Source organism: Pseudopodoces humilis, chromosome 3, assembly GCF_049639895.1.
Source record: "Pseudopodoces humilis isolate 2021_Gansu_Grassland_sample_001 chromosome 3, ASM4963989v1, whole genome shotgun sequence".
NCBI lineage: Eukaryota > Metazoa > Chordata > Aves > Passeriformes > Paridae > Pseudopodoces > Pseudopodoces humilis.
Window position 1 is genome coordinate 93,898,842 of NC_142202.1, and position 25,925 is coordinate 93,924,766.

At 36.7% G+C, this 25,925-nt stretch overlaps 1 protein-coding gene across 3 annotated transcripts in view; it reads right to left on the reverse strand.

Moving 5' to 3' along the window:
* The window catches only part of DLGAP2 (DLG associated protein 2), a 337,736-nt gene that overhangs the window by 153,961 nt on the left and 157,850 nt on the right, over positions 1–25,925 (reverse strand). For all 3 annotated transcript variants that reach the window (XM_014251397.2, XM_088052985.1, XM_088052986.1), the window contains exons 3-4: positions 3,094–3,126; positions 143–262 (exon numbers count right to left, since the gene is read on the reverse strand). The gene's annotated coding sequence lies outside the window, so the exon portion shown is untranslated. The remainder of the gene's footprint in view (positions 1–142; positions 263–3,093; positions 3,127–25,925) is intronic.

A 25,925-nucleotide genomic window follows, 5' to 3' on the forward strand; every position in this document is an offset into this window, starting at 1 on the left:
ACCTGAAAAAGGGGGAATTTTCAGTGTCACTGAAAAAGGCATACCAAAAGGAAGACTGGCAGCTGAAATTAGACAAATTCAACCTTTCCACAACATTTCAATTTCCTAGCACTAAGGGTAATTAAATATTGGAATGGCTTACCAGGGGAGCTGGTGGACTCGCCATTGCTTGGAGCTTTAGGACGAGATTAGATATCATTGTAAAAGAGATGCTTTAATCCAGCTTCTGGAAGTTCTCAACATGCCCATAACACTTGCAGCTCTGCATTAAGACAATGACTATAATCAAATCTCGTACTTTAGGGTTTCAGCTAATCAACTGCAAGGTTTATAAAGAATTTTTTTTTCCCCTTCACATAAAAACCAGACAGATACTTTAGTGTGGTTTATATTCTGATCTGTCTCTGAAGTTGCAGAGATTGCCCAAATCTACAGAAAACATGGGGCAGCTGATGCAGTTGCCAGTGGTGATAGGGAAAGTACTTCCTCTTAGCCTGAAATTCACAAAGCAGTCCTATCCAAATGGGAACTCACATGAATTTAAAGTCATCTAGATGGATGCAAACCCCTTCTGCCCTGGAACCTTTGTGATTAGGTCAGTGCAGAAGCAGGTTTGATCTGTCTGCCCTGCTAAGGGTCTGGCAGTAGCACCCACTCAGCATTTCACTGACACTGCTACATGACTTAAGGAAAGGAGTAATTTCATGGTCTGCTCCTGCAGAGCACTGGCCAAGGGTCAAGTGAAAAACTATTGGATCACCATACCCTTAGGGGTTTTGTTAATGAATCCTGCTGGATTAGCTCAAAGGCTGTGCTTTATTCCAAGGTAAGATAAATAGAAATCTCAAATGAGTTTGGTTTGTGTTTGCTCAGCATGTTAACACACATATCTCAGCTAATTAACTAATTGCTATTGAAGAGGCATAAGTAACACCTTGCTCTCTTCTATCTGCTGAAAGGTAACATACTTTAGCCTAACTAGAGTAATCATGTTAACACATAGGTATCTGGATTTACTGTTCTGTTTTCCAGCATATATACATAAACATCCCTTTTGGTTTTTAGTTTAGCTACATCTGTAACTACACATTCTGCACTATTTTAGCAGAATACTATAATGAGTTGATTATTAAATGTAAATAGAGCTGAAGGCAAGAAAGAAATGAGAGATGGTTCTTCTAGTTATTTCTGTGAGCTGCATAGTAGCATGTTCAATACTGTGAGTCTCCAAATAAATACCTCTTTAAGTGAAGTCCATGACAGGCTCTTATGCTTATTGGCTGCCTATACTATTCCCCTACATCCCTTTGACAGTTTGTTAGATTATAAGACATTTCTGCCTGTGCTAAATAACAGGCTATTTGATGGATTTGTGCACAGCTGCACCTGGAATGTAATGCAGGCATGTAAATCACCTGTTGTGCAATTCAGGACATTTTCCATGCAGAATAAGGATGATTTGTCTTTGCCATAATTCTGAAGCATAAGTACCAATACAAGGGTCTGTTGTCAGTATTGCTCATTATCATTGTGTTGTCATATTACAAAGTAAGAATGGGACACACCATGACAGCACCATCTAGTAACATAAAATATTCATGCAAAAACAAAAGCAGACTCAACCTTTAAAAAGTAGAGAAAAAAAAAAAAGATACACTGATCCTGTTTGTCTCAATGTCTATTTTGGTGACACATGCATATATTTGACAGGACTTATGACAAATTTACAAGATGGCCCTAATTAAGCAGTATGTTATTCCATGGGTATCCTTACTCAAACCAAACCAAAATATTCAGAATAAGAGTTTCCTCATCTGGGATGAAAATGAAAAATCTACATGTACAGTATTCTGACTTCTCCAACAGATTTCATTTGTTGTGCTGCTGTATTTAAGTACAAATATCTCTGACAGAATCTGTACCCAGATATGCTCCACACTGCACACAAAATTAATTGTAATGAACTTTACTGTTCTGTTTGTCTTTTTTGTTCTGTATCTAACAGCATACCTAATGCCTACAGTGCAGGAATGCTTGGAAAACCTGAAATGAATCTACTGTCCCATAATTTTTAAAGAATGATATTTAAGGAAAAACTGAAGGAGGAATATTATACTATGTACTAGACACTTTAGATGCCAATGACATAATAATTAGTAATATTGTTCTAGTGATAAATATCATCACAAATTTTGACTAAATCTCTTTTTTTATACAAATATTATGCCTTAGTTTTCACTGCCTGTTCAACTGAAGGACAGTTTTATTAAAGAAAATTTTGAGTACAGGGAGTCCACATATGTGCAGCAGAGATTTAATTTATTCAGAAAGCTCTCATTTATATTCCTTCTGTGCCAAAATCTCTGCCCAAGTAACACAGAAGTTCACAATTACTTAGCATCAAATTCTCTACTCTTGTACTTCTACTAAAAGATTCCCAACTCAAAATGGTTGAATTGTATAGCTGTAAAATTCTAAAATTTTTAATTGAATATACTATTTTTAAGTTCCACACGGCATAAAAAATATGCGTGTACAGTAGAATCCAGAGGACTAACGTAATTGTGTTATCATTCTTTCTCGATTCTCTAACTGAAAATGTTCTTACTATTCAAAACTGTTCTTACTGTTCTTTCCTACACATTTCTAGTAATAAAACTGGAAACTAAGCCTTGTATTTCTTGAATCTTTGCTTTCCTTAAATACTGAACAGTGGGTTTTTTGTTTTTTTTTTTTACCTGCCTTACAGAATCGCATGCAAGTTTGAATAACTTAAAAATCTTTTCATTAGGGCTTGTTGTTTTAGAATAATTTTTCTCTTCCTTTGGATTGTTTACATTAATGATATAATAGTTAATATTTAATGAAAATTTTCAATTCTATTCTTTAAACTAGTGCATCTAATAGCTACCGTTTCATTTATATGAAATCTAAAAATCCACCTAATAATACAATTTTGAGACGTAACAAACTGCTGTCAGAAGCACACCAAATAAATTTTACAACACCCCTTTCCCCCACCCTCCAAGAAAACTCAATAAACTGAGTATAAAACAAACAAATAACATAATCTAATCTAACTGTCCACTTTACCTTGAAATGCATGCCCTGTTAGAGAATCCAAATCTGAAATTAAAACAGTGAAAAAATAATCTTTAACACTATTTTAATATTAAAAATCACAAAAAATCAAAATCAAACCTGGCACCAAATATCACATTATCATCAATATAAAATTTTAATCATATATATAGAAAGGCAAAACCAGAAAACTTAACATTACATTATGGTTTTCTTCTCCATAGTTTTGTAGAGGTAAAATATTAAAGAAAACTTTGAACACTATGAGAAGTTAATTCATTTTACTGTTTAAGACATACATACTACAATTAAATAGGAATTTTACAATACTTTGTAAATGAACTCTGATTTCAGAAACACATACCTTGAGTATAAATTTTTGTTCTACCTTTGTACATAAGAATAATAATTATAAAAATGCAGAATGCATTTTAGATTGTACCCTTTTAAAAACATTTTCCTTATTGATCACAACGGATAATAGAACTGATTTTGTCTATGCTAGTGCTCACACTTTTTTTTTTCCTTTACTTTTTTTTTTTTTTCCCAATCTATCTGTTTTAAAAAAGAGAAAAGAGCTTGAATTATTCCTGCTGACACCATAAAGTATAAATGGAAGGCTTCACGGGTGACTTCCATCTGAAGAGAGAGCAGGAAGGCACATCAGTGATGCTGGAGACATCAGAATGGCTCCTTCTAAATGTGCCCTGAGACCAGAACTCAGAATTCCATCTTTGAAGCACTTTGCACCTTTGGAAATTCCATGCTCTTAACAAAGATTTATTTGGTAACTTTGAGGAGTTGCAGTATAGCCAGCAGAGTAGTGGAGCCTGATGAAGTACAGTCAATAGCAGCTGTGATTGCTGCTGCACTGTCAAGGTAAAAGGTCAATCCTCAGAGACACATGGCCAGAAGAAACCCCTTCTTCGACAGTGTTCTGTCACACAAGACAGGCATGTGAGCCCATTTGGAGAATAAGTCCTATTGCTAGGGGCAGTCTACAAGGTCCATTATCTTACCAAGAAAGTGTGAGACCTTCAGACTCTCCTTCCTCCCTTCCTATGACCAGTGGGATCACAGGGGGATGCAACAGCTACACGCTTTTGGAAAAACACAACAGACAGATTGTGGCTGACAATCCACCCTACTATGTTTACAAATGAGCTTTCTTGTAATTTTTAGGAATTGATTGTGTTTACTAGAAGTGTCTGGAAAAAATCTTTTAGTACTGTTTATAAACTACTTAATCTTTTTTTTTTTTTTAAATAAAAGTTGTTTTCTCATTGCAACAGTCAACAGATACAACATTCTAAGTTAACGGCTTAGGCTACAGAAATTCTGAACTTTTTGTAATGCAGTAACTAATTCTGAAAGTCATTGGGAAAATATTTGCCAATTAACTCCTGGAACTGCAAAAGGAACACTTAAGACAGGAGGAAAGGTGTGTTTTGCTCTTATAATAGTTTGACTGAGACATTTACTGAGGGCTATGAACATGCTTAGTTTTGTAAGTGAACACAGGAGAAAAGCAACCCAAAAAGTGATAAATGCACTAGAGAGAATTGCTTTCTGAAATCCAAATTGCTGAACACAGCGAATTAACTAACAATTCCAATGTGGGGGGTCTCAAGCTCTATCATAAACTACAGAGAAAAAAAAAGTATCCTCAGGATTTTTTCTTTCAGTGTCTGAGAGACAGAAGAATGTTGTTGCCCCCTAGGAGTCCATAAAAACCACACCAAAACCAGATTATGCATAAATGGAACATCTAGTTAGGCAATGATTGGTCCCTGAAAGCACAGACAGCACACAGCTACCTTGGAAATCAAAAGCACACAGAAAATTTCTAATGCTTGAATTGTCCAAACTGTTGTCACTGTGCACATCCTCTGGCACGTCCTGACACAGCAATAAGGTATTTGAAAACATCTGTTCTATTTAATTAATAAAAATATCCTGATGCAAAACTTGAAGATCCAAGAAAAAGAACAGAAGAGGGAAAAATTTTGTTCTTTCTATAGCAGTGAAAAAATCTATTCAGACACTAGGATTTAAAAAAAAAAACAAAAACCAAACAAAAACAAACCAACCAAAAAACCCAAAATAAAACAAAAAACTGAAACCAAAACAAAAAAAACAAGAAAAGTGCAAAAGAGGAAATTCATGTACATATTGTAACTTGCAGCAGAAATCACTATTAAAAATGTTATTCTGAAAGAATTGCAGATAAGTTAATGTAAATTAATTAGTGTCTTGTTCCAGAATTACACTACTGTGTAAGACTTTGTGTTAAGTTGATTATATAAATTGTGTATGTGTTTATTTTCTTACAAGTCAGCCTACACTAACTGAAAACAAGGTAGTTTGTCACCCAGGCACATGTCCTGTGTGGACTGTTAAAGAAAATCAGACCAACTTTGCTAGCTGAAACCAGAAGTTTTTATGGTTTATTCAACCCACAAATCATGATCCACATTCCCCAATTCCACCATTACATTTCACAAAGAACGATATGAGCTGACACTGCATAGGCAGGCAAGGTAGTTTCCCCTATAAAGATAAATACACTGTGCAACATTTCCCTGCTAGTTCAATACATGAAATTACTGCAGTTATAATGGAACAAAACCTTTGCTGAAACAACTGGAATATTTAGTCTCTGCCATAAGATTTCTTCTACTCTTCTATGGACTCCAAGGGCAGAAGAAAAATCATCATTTCCTGTTATTGTTAAGAGCATTTCTCAGTTTCCTTGACTGATTTTCAATTAAGCAAGCCTGAACGGGTGGAATCCAATTTTCCTCTGTTCCATTTATTTAGTGAGTTGCTCAGATTTGTTGCTATTCACTTTTATTTTCATACATAAGACTTTCTAAGCAGCAGGAATCTGAGATGAAAGTGGAGTACATAAAAGTGACACACACTTTCATTCCCTTTTTAAGGCAACATAGCTAACATGTCCACATGAGCAGTTATGAAGGAATTGCACTCATGAAATCCAGACCTGATTCATATTATAAGTCATTGATTTAGGTAATGAAACTGGTGATTTAACAATAAAGCTGACTTTGAGCTATAATGAAAAGCATGAATTTTTAAAAAGAGAATGTGTGTGTGTACTTTTAGCAAGCAGTACCTCTGGTACACCACATTTTATTACCTCAGTGCAAAACAGACATTGGAGATGGTACAAGATTTTCATGCCAATAAACTAATTATTTCTTCCTAGAGTTGATTAGCAAAGATGTAGTGCTCTCTGTATCTTGCCTCCAAGGCCCATTCCCCCTATTTTACAAACAGTGTTCACTGCACAATGTAGTGCTCAGATTTTGACTTCCCCTCTCAGGATACTCCATGTGCTGTGCTCACAGTGAAATACCAAAGCACTGTATGGCTGCCACTGACACATGCTGGCAGAATGCCAACACAAAATGAGCACAAAGGATGACTTTTACAGTGCACAGGAACACACATTTAAGGTGCAGAGCACATTTAAGTCATTTAACATTAAAGGATCTCCATGGCATTGGCAGCAAGACGATGTAATACCAAACTGTGTCTGGGAGCTGGTACTTGCTTAGAAAGGTTAGAAGAAGCTAATGAATGCTAAATCGTGCTGTCTTGAAAATACAAGATTTTGCCCTGCTTCTAAGTGTTTTAACAGCAATTGTCAGCAAGAAATAAATGTCTCTGCTTTGCTAAATTTCCAGTTAGACTAAATCTTACCTTATTATAAGCCCCTAACTGGGCAGCAGAACTCAGAAACCCTTTCAGATGTGCACAACACCTGGACCATGAATTCTACAAAGCTCATATCTTCTTTAAACAAGATCAGTGAAGTCCAACTGCTCATAATATTTGGAATACAAAGGGCTGGTTGCAAAGAAGAGAATGAAGAGTGACTTAGAGTTGCAGTGGCTGAAGATGAAAGATGATTTGCATTAACTAGACGTTACAATTGTAGTTTTGACAACCAAGTCAGTGAAAACTGAAATTATTGGCACATAACTCAGGATTGGAATGGGATTGTGAGTTTGACTGCACCAAGGTTTGAGGGTTAATTTGCTACTACCCAAACCTAAAGCCAGAGGTTAAAGTTCAAGTAGGTGAATACGAATAATTCTTTGTGTTAGCCTCTAGAGGTGGAGAGTTTCCTTCAGCTACAGAAATTATCCGAATGATTCACTGAAAATTTTTTTTCAGCAGAACAACTCTTGCACAGTCCTGTTGCCTCAACTTGGATCTCCTCATTTATTATCTGTCACTATGAACCTAACCTACTACAATTAATCTGTTTTCAGAGTCTCATTTTCATTAATAGGTTATTTTCCTTCATGGCCCACCAATCCTTTAAACAATGGAAATGTAAAGCTTTTCTGTGTAAAATTTCCCTGAGAAGTTAAAAAAAAAAAAAAAGAACATAAGGGTTGCACTCAAGAATTCATAACAATGCAATCATCCCTCACCCTACTGCTCACTTGTGCTGGTGTTTGGAATTCGTTTTTATTTTTGGAGATAATTCAAAGAAAAAAAATCCAGAATGGTTAGTTATGAAGAATGATCAATATGACATTTGAAAGCCTATTTATTCCTGTGATTCAATTTGATAGTATTTTTTTTTTGATAAAAAATTACATCATACTGAGACTAGCAGATTACATTTATGCTGCTCACCAGGGCTTGATTTAACCAGCATTCCTTCCTGTAATACCATTAAGAGTAAGATTCAAACTTACTTTTCTTCAGTAGAGATGTTTTGTTGTGAGATATGTGTCAGAGCTTCCATTAGCTCTAATGAAGAAGTAGTTGAAATTGAGTCAATTAATACATTGAAAAGTAGGAATTAAACTTGTACAGAGGAATAGTTAGAACAGCTCCTTCCATTGACAAGATCTCTAATAACTACAGCGTGAGGTTAACAGCTACACATCCACATAACCTGTAGTGTAGGTAATTGGAGATGAATCTCACCACAAGAATCTTTCAGGTAAATAATATGCATATATGGGTGTGGATCTGAGACAGTCACGAGAATAAAATGGGAACGACTTAGACATGGAAAAATTGCTGGTTTAAAAATGGCAAATTTGATGGCTTCAGATGTCTAAAATTAAAATACATTTAAAATAAAAATTAAAATAAATCCTGGATAAAAATAAACTTAGTCCTGTCAGCCCCTAGTGCAAAAATTCACTGATCAGTTTTCCCCCTCTCTTAAAATCATATGATAATTATACAGGCATACTTGCCACTTTATATTTTGCCTTCTGAATTATGTTATTCCAGGAAGAACTTGAACAATGGCTACAAACTGAAACACAAAAGAATCCATGTGAACACCAGGAAACACCTTTGGTGTTTTTTTTCTTCTATGAGAGTAACTGAGCACTGGCACAGGTTGCCTAGGGAGATTATGGGCCACATATGGCTGTAGTGTTGACAGATTAGGGAAAAAAAGTGAATTATTCCTGATGAGACAATTGAACTGAGGGAGACAGATCACAAAAAAAAATTAATTATTAGGGGAGCTTTATTAATGAGTCTGATTTCTGCAATAGAAAACATCTGTTATTATTAACTGGTAATCATTCACACTGGCCACTGAAGTCTTTGCACACACAGCTCACCTTGTACTTGTACACTCACAGTTTTCCACAGTGCATGACTGGGAGGCCAGCACAAGCTGTCTGCACAGAGGCACAGGATCATAACAGCACATGGGGGCTCCCAGGTGGGTTGCCCAGGAAGCCCCTCAAAGGCTCCTTCACTTCATCACACATACCCTGCAGCCTGGCTACATTTGGCAGTGGCACCTACCCTGGCCAACTAAACTGGATCATGATTTGTTTCTCTTCTTCCAAAACATGTTTTCCTCATTTCTTTACTCTGTCTCACTTCAAAAAACTGAAGAAAAACAACCACTAACAAAAAAGAAACACTCCAGAAACAGTGACCTTACATTTTGAAAGCCATCATTAATCCATTTTCTTCTGCTGATGATCTCAAGTAATTGGTCTGCTTCATGCTTCATAGTATAATCATGGCCTCAGGACTGGTTTATCCAAATTCAATGCAGGGTTTTAAAGAGTGTCTTAAAATATGTTGTAGAACCTATAGCTGCATACAGACATCTCAAGATCAGAACATTAATGCTTTCCAAAGTAACTCTCAGCAGGAAACTAAAAGTATGTTACAGATGAAATCCCAGCCCTGGTTTCCTGCAGTGATGGATGCTGTGCTGACTGCAGCAGCAGCACCCACCCTGTTAGAGCACAGAGACTTTATTGAGGCAGCATTTCCCAGCTCTTTGAGAACAGTCATGGAGGACACCTATCATCTGAGGTAGGTATACTGTAATTTGGACCCTGTGGAGTTCATCACAGCTTTACTGCCTCGTATTGAGCCAGGATTTCCCAGTGGACTACCACAGGCATGCCATCCTCACCACATATAATAATCCATACACTTTCAGGAAGGCACACAGCATCATCTACAGGCACACTGCTATGTACATATGTGCATTTATGTAAAACAAGCATACAAATTAAAAAGATTTGCGGAAAGATCAACACACACATTATTCATGCTTTCCCAGTGACTTCCACTTGTGTAGCTGGCTTAGCCATGGAAGAGGTGAGAGCACTTCATTTACTTCATGAACTTCAATGTCTTAGGATTTCCACTAACCTTTTTAAGATCAAAAGCACTTTTAAAATTACATGTGGCTGATAACTTAATAACCAACACCTTAAAATCATAGAATCATTTAGGTTGAAAAAGACCCTGAATATCATCAAGTTCAACCATTAATCTAGCACTGCTAAGTACACCACTAAAGCTAAGTGCCACATCTATACCTCGTTTAAACACTTCCAGGGCTGGTGATTCCACCACTTTCATGAGCAGCATGTTCAAATATTTGACATCTCTTCTGGTGAAAACGTTTTCCTACTATCCAATATAAACCTGTTTGCCCATGCCCTATCACTTGTTCCTTGGGAGATGAGACCAACTTCCCCTCACTACCAGCTCCTTTCAGGCCCTTGTAGAGAATAACAAGGTTCTGTCTGAGTCTCTTTCCCCAGGCTCAAAACCCCCAGCTCCCTCAGCTGCTCCTCATCAGACTTGTGCTGCACACCCTTCACCAGCTCCATTGCCCTTCTCCAGACATTCTGCAGCCCCTCCATGTCTTTCTCCTAGTGACGAGCCCAGAACTGGACACAGCACTCAAGGTGTGGCCTCAGCAGAGCTGAGTACAGGGGACAATCCCTGCCCACTATATAGTGCTGGACACACTATTGCTGACACAGGCCAGGATGCTGTGGCTGCCTTGGCCACCTGGGCACACACTGACTCATGTTCAGCTGCTTTCAACCAGCACCCCCAGGATCTTTTCCACAGGGCAGCTTTACAGCCACTCTGTCCTCAGCCTGCAGCACTTGCAGGGGGTTATTGTAACCCAAGGACCTGGAACTTGGTCTCGTTGAATCTCACACAATGGGCCTCAGACTACGCCTCCAACCTGTGCACACCCCTTTGCAAGGCCTTCCTACCCTCCAGTAGAACAACACTCCCACCCAGCTAGGTGTGATCTGTAAGCTTTGTGAGGGTGTACTCCATTTCCTTGCACAAGTCACTGACAGAACTGGCCCCTATACTGAGCCCTGGGGAGCAACACTCAGGACCAGCTGCCAGTTGGATCTAATTCCATTCACCACAACTCTCTAGGTCTGGCTATCCAGACAGATTTTTACTCAGTGAACAGTGCACCATCCAAGCCATAGGCTCCATTTTCTCAAAGAGAATGCTGTGGAAATGGTGTCAAAGGCTTTTTATTTGTCCAGGTAGACAATATCCATGAAGGAGATCAAGTTGGTCAAGTAGGACCTGCCTTTCATAAACTTGTTCTGGCTGGGCCCTGGTTGTCCTAACCTCACATTTGCTACCTTCAAGTCACCTGAGACCTCTCTGCTTAGCCAGGGCTGCTGATAATTTATGGGGAGTGGCTTGGTGAGCACTTCCAACAGCTCCCTCAGTACCCTTGGGTGAATTCCATCCAGCCCCACAGACTTGATGATGGCTCTCATAAATATCAAGATATCAAATTTTCAATGAAAACTGTAAAAATTAAAAATAAAATTCAAACTGTATAAGTTATGTTGAGATATTTATGAAAAAATTTGATGAAACTCTGAAGGTAGGTTCCAGGCAAATGAGGAGTCTCAAAAAGAGGTTCTATAACATTACACCAGAAAAGAAAAGATTAAAAAAACCCATTTCCTGAAGAGTGAACATCAAGATAATGTGTCTGCTCAGTTTTGCTGCAGTTTCTTTTTAAATTTGTTTTCTTCATGAGAAAGGCAAGAAATTCTGTGAAATTCAACTGTTTCACTTTATGCCACTAATCATGTCAAATACTATGACATGTCTTTCAGAAGCTGCTTCTTCATGTCAAATTCTTTCAGTTTATCTCATTCTTTCACTTTGGAAATGCCTCTTTCTCACTTCTCCTGATTTTTTCCTTGAAAATTATAGAAATATAAGCTCTTGAATCAGAAGGTTTTTCTAAACAAAAGATTATTTTCTCTCATTTTCGAAACAGCATCAGCTTCTCTTCCACTAAACCATATGAGATTGCTTTCACATTTGTGTTCAGCTTGATCTGGTCCTTCATATATCGTTCATTATGTTTTGTTAACCAAGAGACAGTACTTCTTCATATTTATTCTCCTTGTCCTTCTTTTCCTTTTATCAGATAAAACAAACCTATCTTTCAAGCCTTTGATGCCCTGCCTGGTTTTAGAAAGACTAAATAACTATGTTTATACATTGACATATAAAGTACAAAGTTGAGCTTTATATGACAAAGCTGACTCAGTCATTTACTAAATAATAGGACAATTCTGGTTATACTAGACTAGCTGAGTCTTCTAAGGACTGTAGCTATGCAAAAGCTAAGGAGGAAGGGAAAAAATACCAAGCAAAAAAGGCAGCATCTACTTAAGTAGCTGTGGCTTGATTCAAACCAGCAACTGCATGCCATGCAGCTGCTTGCACACAGACCCTCACCCTGGTGGGTGGAGAATCAAAAGGTAAAACCTGTTGACTGAAATAAGATCAATTTAATGACTGAAATAAAGGAAGGGAGAGGAATAAAATTCCAGGAAGTCAAGTGATGTAATATGCAGTTACACCTGCTGACCACTGCAGTGATTGGTTCCCCACAGTTTACACACTGAGCATGACATTGTGTGGTCTGGAATATCCCTTTGGTCAGTTTGGGCCACCTCCCTCCCAGCTTTTTGTGTACTTGCTCACTGGCACAGTATGAGAAACTGAAAACTCCTTGATTTAGGGTAAACACTATTAGCAACTACAAAAAATCAGAGTGTTTCAACGCAATTCTCAAACTAAATACAAAACTCATCACTGTACCAGCTAATAAGAAGGAAATTAACTCAATCCTAGTTGAAACCAGGATAGTATCCACCTTTATTCCATGACCATGTCCTACACTTTCCAGTACATCCCAGCAAACTGTCGTCACTCTCCCAGTGCCTTGATATCTGTACTTATACGCACACACATTTCACTTAGTTTATGGACCATCCCTAAAAAAGTCCATTGAGTTCATTTACTCCATGCCTTTAGACTTCATATGTTGTTATACCTTTTCATCAGCATAGGAAAAATAGAGTATACTGTTGAATTGTTGCATATTGGATCCAGCCAGCTGTCCCTCTTCTCCATCTGTTTGGAGGCAGGGCTCCTCTACTCCTGGTAGTAGGATTCTCCACTTTTTCTAAAAAATGCATTAGAATCTGTTTCCATTGGATCAGGAATATAAAGCCCTAGTAGTTACCAGTGTACAGTGTATCCTAATGCCATCAGACTTAAAGGCAGAACCCATTTTTATTTCTGGAGTGACAGGAGCTAACTCTATTGGCAAAGCACCCCATGTGACTTTGCCTGGAGACACTGCACATCCTTGATGAGGTGTGGTTCCTGTCTCTTCACTAACAATGGCCAGTCTCCGAAGTGGTAATTTAGGAATGCTGTCAATATTTTCCGTGACAAAACACCAGAGTTCTATCAGAAATGCCTACAAGATACCCTTTAATTTCATAGAGGTAAGAATTGCATTGAATTCAGAAGGAAAAGGCTGTGAAGCAGGAGACGGGATTTCATGGGGGAAAGTTTGTGATAATGTAATTAAAATCTCTATGCGCAAGGGAATGAAGTAAAGGCTGAATTGGCTTTTGCCCACAGGCATTTCCAGATTTGATTGCTTCACTTGGTTTATTTAGCATTCTTTCAACACAGTTGAAACAGTTTTGTGCTTTAAACATTGTTCATGTGGAATATTACCAGAGGAGAAAAGTTATGTCATTTTATAACTCACTGGAATCAGTGGAATTATTCCAGTACAGAATATGGTTCACCATCCAAAGTATTTGATTTTTTAGATTTTAAATATTCAACTATTTATTAATAACTATTAATTAACAACTATTTATTAATAACCTAAGTCCTAGGTAAGATTCTTCTGAAGGTTATTATAAAATACATGAACAAGTCAATTACCAAATCTAAATCCAGGATACATATCTAAGCTACAAGTTAATTCTGGACTCTGGCATGAAAAGAGGCAAGCAGCCAAATTGTTCTGGATCTCTTTCACTTTGACCAATTTGACTTTGAAAAACTTTTCTAGAGAAACTGATTTACTCTCTGGAAAAGGCTCAGTTTTGAAAAAAACAGCATTTTCAAATGAAAGCAAAAAAATTACCAGAAAATTTTTAAAATAACTGTATTTGAAGCCAAATCTAGTCTACATGTGCAATTTCTAAATGACAAAGACCTCCTTTCTAATTTTAGCATTTCTACATATTATACGTTCTGGAGTTTACTTTAACAAAATCTGTACCACTAGGAAGGTTGCATTAATTTACTTTTTTTTTAAAACCAGCTTTAATATGGAATTAGGTCTGCCTCCAAAATTAACTGGTTGAACTTTGTAGAAACAATGTTTTCCCATCTGGGTATATTATGAATATGAACCTCAATGCAACGTTAATATCATGACAGCCATAAAAAAACCCCTTTAAATCTGCCCGCAATCCACAACCTCACAACTCTGGAGATCACCCACAAATAAATAAAATAAAATAAAATAAAATAAAATAAAATAAAATAAAATAAAATAAAATAAAATAAAATAAAATAAAATAAAATAAAATAAAATAAAATAAAATAAAATAAAATAAAATAAAATAAAATAAAATAAATCAAGCAACTTAGAAAACTCAAAGTCCCCTCCAGTAACACGTTTCTAATTGTAATCTTAACTTGCCTTCATAGCATTGCTTGGTCAGCTTGTTTTATAGCATGCTTGCCAGGAAATTTGGTTATGATATTTAAAAAAACCCAACCAACCAACCAACCAAAAAACCCAAGAACAGCAGTCCAAACAACTTCTGATTCTTGTCTTGTTATTCCACTTAGCATTTATTCTGAGACAATTGAATATTGTGAGAGGATGTGTTATAAAAATAATAAAATACACAATTTTTAATAGTGTTGCTTAAAATGTACAATACAATTGTTTTCAAGCACTTATTATCAACTAGAAAAAGGAGCTGTTTTCTGTGTCCTACAAATCTTGCAGTGATTCAGTTGTTAGAAGAACTATTTCACTGACATAAAGTGGATAGGATAATATCTATCTTTCGTATTTCTTAGTTTAATTTTCTTACTGCAACTGAATGTGGCACACAGTGTAAGAAAGTCTCATTATGAGAGAAAACTGAAGTCAGCAGCCTCAGGCAAAACAGTTTCTTAGAACTGGCTTAATAATCTCAGTAGAGATACCATTAAACTTAAATTAATTTGGATTTTTTACATTTTTCTTTCTTTTCTGAGACAGCACAATAAAACATTTTATTGAAGTCCGTCTGTATTCTTAGCAAAAATTTATAGCTTTCTAATTCCTGAACAGATTTTAAATAAATTTAAGCAGCATTTCACTTAAATTTGTTGCATGGCATCAAGAATTTGCTAACATTGGGGAAGTTTCTGAACGTGATTGAAGGTGTCCCTATCAAATCCACTCTAAGCTTCTTCAGTAGGTTCAGCTCTGTACTAAGACAAACAGAATAGGTTGTAAGCAATTAAAGCTGCAAAACTGAAGCATTATTTTCTCCTGTCCCTAAAGGCCCCAAAGACATGAACTGTCTTGCCCTTACATTTCACATTGCTGCTCCCCGTGAGATCTTGGCCTCCTCATCTTCTCCTCACACATATATATAAAAAATATACTTATTTTCTCCTCAAAGAGATGTTGGACATTGACAACCCATCACCTCTCCTCTTCCAGCCTTTTCTCTGTGGCAGCCATCCTGAGGGAGCAGCAGGATGTTACGGCAACGTGAGTGGCAGGAGAGTTAAACCAGTGAGGCAATGGCTTCTGATGGCCAGTGCTGTGTGCTGAGCCAGAAATTTATTCCAAGCTCTGAGTCAGCTCTCTTCTGTCCCTAGATTCAACAACAGGATCTGCATGTGCCCTAATTCTTTTCATTACAAGGTTTCCTAATTTTTGACTATGTTTTCAGTATTGCTCATGTATTTTTGGGTGGAAGAGACTCCATTATCTTATTTTTGTTATTTTATTGTTGAAGGAGACCTACACCACTCTTCTGCCTAAGGGCCAGCTGAATGAGTTCCCAGATAAATCTGGGGTTCTAACCTACAAGGACCAGGCAGCAGCAATGAAAGCACCACGGCTGCTGATTACATACAGAGGTCAAGTATATAAATGGATCTTTGCATCTGGGTTGATGTATATTCTACATCAGATGTGCTGTCTCCTCAGAGAAGAGAAAAAATAATCAGACATCACTAAACAGAGTCCTCAGCCCTTCTGATCACAGGCCAAGGGATCCACTTCTTTTAACTAATTATTTTATTACAGTTTTCCTTAGACACAAGATATGAAAAATTCATATAAAAAACTTGAATATATGGAGAGGTTGTGCAAATATTCTGCCAAACTTTATCCCTGACCCATGAAACTGGATGCATAAAAAAACCCTGGAGAATAATATGCTTCATGTTTGCTTTAAATTTTCTCTCTAACAAACTTACACCATGTTGGCCAAAGGTTTGATCAGTAACATAAAATACTTCTAAATCAATCAATCTCCATTTCTATCATTAATGCATATTATATCAAACCCTAACTGTGAAGGCAGTTTTCACAATGATATCTGATAATTTGGTGCATATTACTTAAAGTAGGTACTGGAATAAGAAATAGCTTTAAAAAATAAAATTTAAATTTTGCATTACATTCATCAATGCCCATATTAAGAGTTCTGAGTCTCAAATAAAGAATAAATAATTCTCTATACAAAGACATAGCAAAATTTGGCCTTTCTATATTTTAGCTGCATGTTAAAGTTCTATTTTGTAATACAATGCACGAAGACAGTAATTAGAGATGCAAAAAAGCCAAAGGAAGGAGTTCAGAAGCATTGGACTATTCCCAGCTCTACTAGTGCTCTGCCGAGTAAGTTCAGGAAATTTCCTTAATAACCATGTCTGCAAGTAGCCTATGAAAAATTAGCTATTATATATGCTGTTTGTTTAGTATCCTTCTATAACCAACAGACAAAAACACATTTCCAGGGGGTGATTTATGCCACCTGAAGACAGGTATGAAAACAGAATAATCTTAGTGCACAACTCTGGAAAACTTGTGGGACAAGTACTTATAGAATATTTATAAGTAGATGGAGGGGAAAAAAGAGAGTTGTTAGATACAGACCATTTTTCATTCTAGTTCAAGGTTTTTTTAATGACTTTCTATATTTGGCTTTGCACTGAGTGTGTTTATTCTGGCCTATCTGAGCAGAGCCTGGGGTAACTAGAGACAGATACCTGGAGCAGCAGGCTCACACGTTTCTGCTATGATGGAAAAATACTGCTCTTTGGTAGCTGTGGCTTGTAGGACAAATAGGAATACTTATTTCACTAATTCTATTAAATTATCTCGATCTGGTGGAGAATAGACAAGGTATTAAGAGATTACAAAGGGAAAACAGAGCTTAAACATTTAAAGGGGAGGGGTAGGGAGCAGAGGCTGGCTGGTCATAAAGCTGTAGAAATTAGAAATTCTGGGGAAAGGAAAAAAATTAAAACAAATAATATATAAGCACCTGGAAGAACACAAGCAATGGAATGGCAAGCCACATTTTGTCTTTCTAGAATAAAACTATTTCTTTTTGTGTTGAGTAAAAAATCTTATATATGAGGATGAGCCTTAGGTGTGTCTTAATTGACCTTCTTATGTCTTTTGACAGTGGCCCACACGACAAAGGCAGCAATGTCCCAGACAACGGGAAGTACACATTCCAGATGAAATGACTTTCAATTGAACTGATGGAAAGTCAAAAACTTGTATCCTAACCATTCACAGTTGAAATCACAGAATCATCAAAGCCAGAAGAGAGCTTCAAGATCATACAGTTCTACTGTTAATCCAGCACCACCATAATCACCCCAGACCACATCCCAAAGTGCCACATCCAGACATCTCTTGAACCTTCAGGGACAGTGACTCTGCCACCTCCCTGGGAAGCTTAATCCAATGTCTGACCACTTTCAGTGACATTTTTTTCCTAATATTTATTCTGAACCTCCCCTGGTGCAAGTTAAGGCCATTTCCTTATGTTATGCTAAATAACTTAATACTGATGAATAAGTAATGGCAATTTGGGTTTTTTTTGATCAGATGGGATTGCCTGACTGACTGGTTATGTCACTGGGACAGCACGAGGGCAGGCTTGCAATTATCTTGTAAAACTAAAAAAAAATCTTAAAGAAAAAATAAAATAGGATTGGATTTAGTAAGGACAAGATACTGAACTCAGCAGGGAAAATTAATTGTAAGATATCAGCTGGAGGACAAATTGTCATGTGTCTGTTTTACACAAAATGTGTTCACTGTTACAGTTCAGCACACTTTAGATCAACAATATCATGCTATTTGTGGAAAGAAATAAGGAACATAGTGGGACATATAAGCAAGGGCAGAAACTGAAAATCATGGAAAGCTGTCCTCTTTTCACATGCAGTACAGGTTAGGGCCTCAGCTGTCGGCAGATTTGACAGGAGAGACTGTGCAGAGGAGACACTGTTTAGAACTCTGGAATACATGACCTGTGAGAAAAGACTGAAAGAGTATTTGCTATAAAGTTGAGTATGAATAGAAGCAACAGGGTAAAATATCAGTCTTCAAATGTGGGAAAGGTTGTTACCAAAGGGCAGGAATAATCTATTTATATTTTCATATGCTGAAAAAAAAAAAATAAGGAGCTTATTCTGAAACAGGGAAGACTTGTGTCAAACATTAGGTGAAATTTCTAACAGCAAGCATACTGAAGCAGAGGAGCAGAACTGATGGTGATATTATGGTCTTTCCAATATTGGAAGTAATGAAAAACCAGTTAGATCAAACATCTGTTCATCACCAACCCTGCAGGGGCAGGAGTTAGACTGGTTGCTCTGTACAGTCCTTTTCTTGCCTATTTTTCTGAAAGCTTGTGTTGTGTTTATTACAGAGATCTACTGGTAATATTGTGAATTAATATTAGATCAGTCCTTGTCAGTCAATAAACAGTAGATCTACACATTTTCTACTCTATCAACATCAGAAGAATCTTAATGCAATACAAATAGCTTAAAAAGAAAAGTTCAAAAGATTTCTTAATGATTGCATGAAGGAATATTTAATAATATTTAATGAAATACATATTCATACATTTCCTGTGCCAATTCAGGTTAGACCAAAGTGAAAGAATTTAGTGGGAATGGAAAATTGAATATTACAACTAAGGGCAATAAGGAATTGTGGCCAGCAGGATGACAAATAATAAAACCTAAATTAAGTACTCACATAGTTAAAAAAAAACCATAAAATTTTCTTTCACAGACTGCTGTGTGATGCTTTCTTGAAACTCCCCATTAAAGTCAAACCAATTGAGACTGAAAGCAGGGCTAGGCAGAAACATTACTACCACCACAAAAGCAATGGATAAATAAAAGGTTCCACATAGATGCTGTTTTGCTTTTTTTTTTTTTTCATAAGTTCATACATTTCTCTACAACAGAAAATCAATCTATCCCTTGCTTAAAGACAGGCTGTAAAAATAAAGCCCTGATTTGCTTTTTCATCGGTATTAAGTGATAAGCATTTACTAACAGAAAAAATATATTTCTAAACACATCACTATTGTTATTTTTATTCTGAAAATGTCACTTTTCTCACGTAATGTAACTGCCTTATTAGAAATCTCTAGTCTGAGTGAAGCTTGGAAATGCTACAGGTAGTAGCCCTGACAAGGGTCAACAGAAAAAGATTCATTTTGTCCTTTTTTTGGTGTACCAGAAACAAAGGGAGTACAAAGATCAGGAAGACAAATGCTGTAATAAGAACTTAGATACAATATGAGGTTTTTTTTCTTGTCAGCATGGGAGTTCTGCCTTGGTATTATTCTTTGGAACCCTTAATCTGAAATATAAAAAAATCCAAACTAAAATGCAAAGGATGGTAGCAGAATGGGAGTGGGGAAGATTTTAAGAAATCAGGAGAATATATTTCCCCCTTTCCCCAGAATTCTGATGCAGCAGAGGGTGAGAATATCCCCCAGCACTGAATTCAGTGATGCAAACCCACAGAAAATACAAGCTTAACACTTAATTACTTTTTATTTTCTTAAAATTCATATGAGTAGTACAAAACTAAGAGGAATAAAGGATATACTCCTGAGGACTATTTTCTGTAAATGCAACAATCCTACTTCCCTTCTTGTCTCAGTTAATACCACTGAGCTATGAATTCAAAAACTGCTCATAAAGTTTGTATTTCCAGTTAGCCATAAGCATCTTATTGCTGCTATGAAAGCGTATGAAAATTTTGATGACACTTCTGTCTGGACAGGACTTTGAAATTGCCTCTAGCAACAATAGAAACTGTGTGAACAACTCATACAAAACCTGTGCTCAAGTGTATAAAAAGTACAGCAGTTCATTTTTTTGTAGCTAAACCAGAACATTAGTAGGACTCAGTAACTGTGAAGTTTTGAGCCTTTAGCTTTGTTTTGAAACCTCACATAGGACTGGCAGGAGCAGTAAGTAAATACATTAGATTTATCATTCTTAGCTATAATGGATGAAACATTGGGTGTACAGCAATTTGTGGGAGCAAATTATGACAGAAATTTTCAAAGTTAAAAACCAAATTACTTGGGGAAAGATCATTGTGGTAATCAGTTTCACTTTGGCTTTCAGACCACAGATTAAGAACTGCAGGAGAAGAACACTGGTGTGAACGGCACTACTGTTACAAGAATAAATATTCACGTTCTGCTCAGATTGATCCCCAGAGAAAACCAAACACTGAATGGCTCTCTAATTTACACCTAATGAATCGCTGCTCTGAAAGTAAGCACCATCTGTTAATAGGGAGGAAAAACCCTTCTGTATTCAGTGACACAGGTTGCTCTCTTTTGCCTATGTATGGCACTCAGAAACTTTGAAAAGGTAAATTTGAATCAGAAGTTGGCAATATTATAATATAATAAGACAACCTAGAATTGTCCTAAAAATGTCAGTGTATGGATAACAGAAAAAGCAAAAACATAGTATTATTTCAAATTCCAGCATCTGGTTCCCAAACTGTCTTCTGTACTTTTCTAAAAAAAAAAAAAAAAAAAAAAAAAATCACAGCAGTGGCAGACAATATATGTTTTATTTGTGCTACGTTCTTTCAATAGTCTGTGGTTGGGTGGAGCAGAAAGCCCTTGTTTGCCTTCTCCTAGTGGCTGCACCTTCCACTGGAAGGTCAGGGCTGCTCCTGCCCAAGGGAGGGCAGGAATGTGCTCCATGAGAAAAAGGTCTCCAGCTCGGAGCCACAGGCTGAGGGACAGCTGTGTCCCCTCTGTTTGAGGGCAGCAAACAGAGCCAGTGGCACAGGTCAGTGTGCCTGTTTCCTACTGCAAGAGCAGGGACTGAAAGCAACTCGCAAGGGTCAACAGCGAGCTTCCTGGGTTGGGATCAGGATGGGAAGAAAGGATCGCTATAAAATAAGATTCCTGCATAGATGGGTAACAAAATAAAGTGTGGCAAAAACTCTAGCAGTATAAGTTTTCTAATACCATGTTCAGAGGCCAGGTTTGCAGACAACACAAATTGTCAGAGACTTTGGAAGTCGTTAGAGCTCTTATGGTAACGGGGTCATAAGCATTTATACATAAACTGTTCATATATAAGAGCACTTCAAACTCTCAAACACTTGTGGAAGGGAAATGATACTTCAGAATTTTGAGATAAGAATTTCAAATGCATTGAAAAACACTTTTCCATGTCACAGCCTTCTCACATTACAAGAACTACAATGTCCTCACACATGAAATAACTGCAGGGTTGAGAAAGAGCAGCCTGGGACCAAACGCTTGAATCCTCTAGCACCAGGAAGGGGACAAAAGGAAAAGCAGAAGCAAAGTGTGGGTTTCCTTCTGCTGCAACCAAAGTATGATGAAAGCTGTGGGGCAGCCAAAAGAAAGGAAAGCCCTTCCAATCAAAAATGTCAGTGTCAGCAGACCTCAAAGAACACAGAGAAATGGAGGCTAAGCCAGATGAAGATTTCTAATATATAGAAGGCCCAGCACTGAATGAGCAATAAGAGAGAACAGAACTAGCCATATTTCTTCCAGAATAAATCACCCTAAGGCAGAAAGGTTCATCTGATGACATGACGTTTCTCACAGCCAGTTTCAGGGTTTACTGCTGATATTAATTTTAATTTAGCACTTAAGTAATTTTATACCTTTTTCCCCCTGGCTGAAAACTGAATCTGAACAGTTGGATGTATCTGAAGAGCTCAGAAAAATGACTGAGTTAAAACAGATATTTACTGTAATAAAACTTGATTTTATTTCTAGAACCCTTTATCAATAATCATAGTAAAAATATCAATATTTGTTAATGGAATTAATATTTTTAGCCTCTTAGTAAAAGCAAAAATACTGTTTTATTAATATTTAGCCTCTTGGTACTGGCAATTACAAAGGAGTTCTACCCGCTTGTGGTGGAACTGTAGAAATTTGGAAATCATTCTAAGCAAATTGAGGTGTGAAATTAAAACAGAAACGCAAAGAAATGCAAGCAGACATTTAAATCTCTCTTACTAACTTGAGAAGCTTATGTAGAATAGTAATAAGGGTTAAAAAAAAAGAAATAAAGTAGAAAATAGAAGAAATTATAGGAACAACTGAATATCACTAGGCATGATATAAGCTCCCTAGAAGGGAAAAGAGTATTGGAATAGAGCTTTTCCTAGCTGGAGTGTGGGACAGTATATTCTTCCCCATCATGTACCTTTTTCACTGCAGTACGAAACAAATTTAAAACAACTGTTGCTCTGATCAAGCAGAAAAACTCAAAGGTCCAAAAGCAACACTCCACAGATTCACCAAAAAACATCGCAGACTTTATCACTCTTACATCACCTGCTGATGTTTGTGTGTTGTGAACTTGCACTGTGAGCTGACTCTGTCCTTCCAAAAAATATTTGCCAGGGAGCACAGAAAGCTGATGTAGCAGCTGTACCTGACACTGATGAAGAAGACATACAGGCAATAAATGCAGTAAGGTATTTTCATTTCTGTTATCCTACTGCAGAAACTTACAGGAATGCAACAGGTTCTGAGAAATGTATCAAAAAACTGAACCTGTCCTGCTACCCTGTCACAAAAATGAGAAAGTACACAGTACCTGTCAGAAGACATGGTAAATTAAATGATCCATTAGCTTCTGCCTGATCCATCACTTGCAAAGGATCTTGCAAGTGAACACTCAAGTGCTGAATAACAAGGTAAAGAACGAGGTCTTTTGATGTGCACAAAATTTTTCCAACAAAATTTTAATAAAGCCTCTGACAATTTAAATTACTACAGGTGATTTCTGTTTAAATCAAGAAGTCTTCAAAGTAAATGCATATAAAGCACTAATCCATCAGAATGAGGTTAAAGACGATAAAAATCCTACAACTGCAATTTTAAATTACTAATTAGAACTATTGCAGCTGTTCTTTTTGCTAACCATTAAACTATAAAGATATGAAGACAATGAGAGGAGAATGACCTTCTATATGTCAGAGAATATTGCGGAAGGCATCTGCAGCTAATGGGTCTGTGCTTGCTCGTGCAGAAAGAGTAAATAGGTTTATTAGCTTACTCAGCTGGAAAATGCTTAACAGCTACTGGTCATCTGATAACAAATTTAATTCATAGTTCATTTAGCTACAAAAGGAACTGATTTTTTTATGCTGCTATTCAAATGTCCTGAAATATAATCTATACCCAGAGGGGGTAAGACAGACTCATGAACTCTGGAACAAAATGTTTTCTATTCATTCTGCCCTAGTTTGCATCCTGTGCCACTGCATGTTAGGTTCTTAACATTTCAACATTGATTTCTTAGGAAAAAATCAGTTCATGTAGCTAGAGATAAAAAATGGAAAAACTGAAAGCTTCTTTAAATTTGTATCAACCTTGTTGCCACTACACAGATTCCCTAATTGCAAAATGTGTTTAAAAAATATTTTTCTAAAAGTGTACTTTGTAAAAATTTTAATGCAACAGTTTTGCTCTCAAAAAACATTTTGAGTTTGATTTGGATCAGATTCTTCAGTTATGCATAAGCTACTGTCCTTATGTTAGCTGTCCTGCACTAGATGTGAAGTCGAGAAAAGGTCATACCTACAAACATTTGCCTGCAGCTGCCTCAGTGAGCCCTTCCCAGCCACTGATCTTCTGGCAGGTTTTCCCACTCACTGAGGAAAGAACTGCAGCAAACACTCGCAAGAAATGAACACTCGTGTCCAGGTCACAGAATCAGTGCTGCAAGTTCACCTGCCTTGTTTTGCTACCTATAGGAGCTTAGTCAAATGCAAAGACTAAAGCAATTGGAGAAGCTCTGGATTACACAAGATCAAATATAACCACACTATCAAGCTGCAATAACACATCTATAGAAGGGAGACAATTAAAATGTATAAATAAATAGGATGACAGCAGAGTCCAGCACTTATTTTTTATGTCAAGAAGCAGAGGAGAGAAAAAGGAAAGAAGATTTTACCCTTAATGAAGCCACAGTGCGGTTTTTTTTTTTCTCACAGATTTTTTTTCAGACATCCATTTTTAAGCCAGGTTTCATTTCCTTCCATGATATTGAAGCATTCTGTTTTTATTCCAGTGATAATTTCATCTATTTTGATTTATTTCTTATATTAGCTTCTTACTGTCAATAAAAATTCACAGAAAAGGTAGAAAAAATAGAAATATTTTTGCTAAAATTCTGGAATAAAATAATTAATTCTGTGGCCTGAATTATTGTTAGTACTTGTAGTTGCCTAATATTCTGTAAGTTGAACTATCATTCTTATGCGTGTGAAACCCATCAGAAAATTTCCTGCTCTTAAAACACAGAAATGGAAAGTAATTTGTTAAATGAAACTGCTGTTGCAAATGACAAGAAATTTTAAGATATATTTATGTCTTCTTTATCACAAGTTTAGCACAATTGAAGTCCTTAAGTTTCTTTTTAAACTGTGTGGAAAATGTCACACTGATAAATTAAGCTGAGAGGTTTGATTAAAATCTGTTTTCACCACTACATCTTCAGGTATCTACAGTGTTGAAACATGGTGGAATAGAAAAGACTTTTTTATTTGGCATTCTGTCCAACACAGCTTGATCTTCAAACAGTGAAAAAGAGCTGTGGTGTTTTCAGGTTTAGCTCAGAATAAATCTAACAGCAGTCTGACAGTGTGAGCGCTTTAGACAGGTTAAGAGTGTGTGAACCCAATTACCACAGCCATATTTCCCTTGGTTAAATCAGTTAACCCACACATCATGGTCACTTAGGGTGCTCTTTACTCCTCACTCAGCTTTTCTATGGCAGTGTTCTCTTTACACATTAAAAGGATGCATGCATGAGTGTTTTCTTCATAAACTGTTGTAGCTGTAACTCTTCAGAGCAAATTAAATGCTCAGACTACAGCATTGTCTTTTATATGCTTTTAGAGGTGTCTTGTGGCTCAGAGAGGTTTTGTGTGCAGACTTCCAGATTTAAACACCCACATGAAAAACACGGTTTATATGTGAATCACACACTGCAGTAGAAAAAGCTCATCAGATTTCTAAAAAGGATGGTATTTTTGTAGAAGAGATCCATTAGTCTTAAAATATCAGCAGAGGACAGTAATAAATCTATCCTATTTGCACACATTGCTCCAGCTACACACAGCCTGAAGTTACTCTATGCTCCTGCACTTGTTTTTCCTATTAACTGCCTGTAAGTAAAGAGCTTCCCACCTGAGGGATCTATAGGTAAGAACAGATTCCAAATGGTAGATAAATCTTTGATTTATTGAATCAGGACTGCTGTTCTTACTGAAAAAATAACTTTCTGCTATATGAGAAATAAAAGCTTTTTTTAAGCAGTCTTGTGCAGGTGTAGTGTAAGGAAAAGTCACTCTTACAAACAGCATTACTCTTTGTAAGAAATCAGAGGGAAAACATTAGAGAAATCAAGAAGAATTAGCAATGAGTTAGAAGTTTCCATTATCCAGTGGAAACCTTGTCTCTTACAACCCCTGTTAAAGTAATGAAAAGTTCAGTGTAAAATGGGTACCGGCTCATGGAAGAGAGATTAATGATGCAGGAACTCAAGAAAGTGGAAGAGGTGAAAAAAGCAAAGAGAAGAAACTGCTCTGAACATGA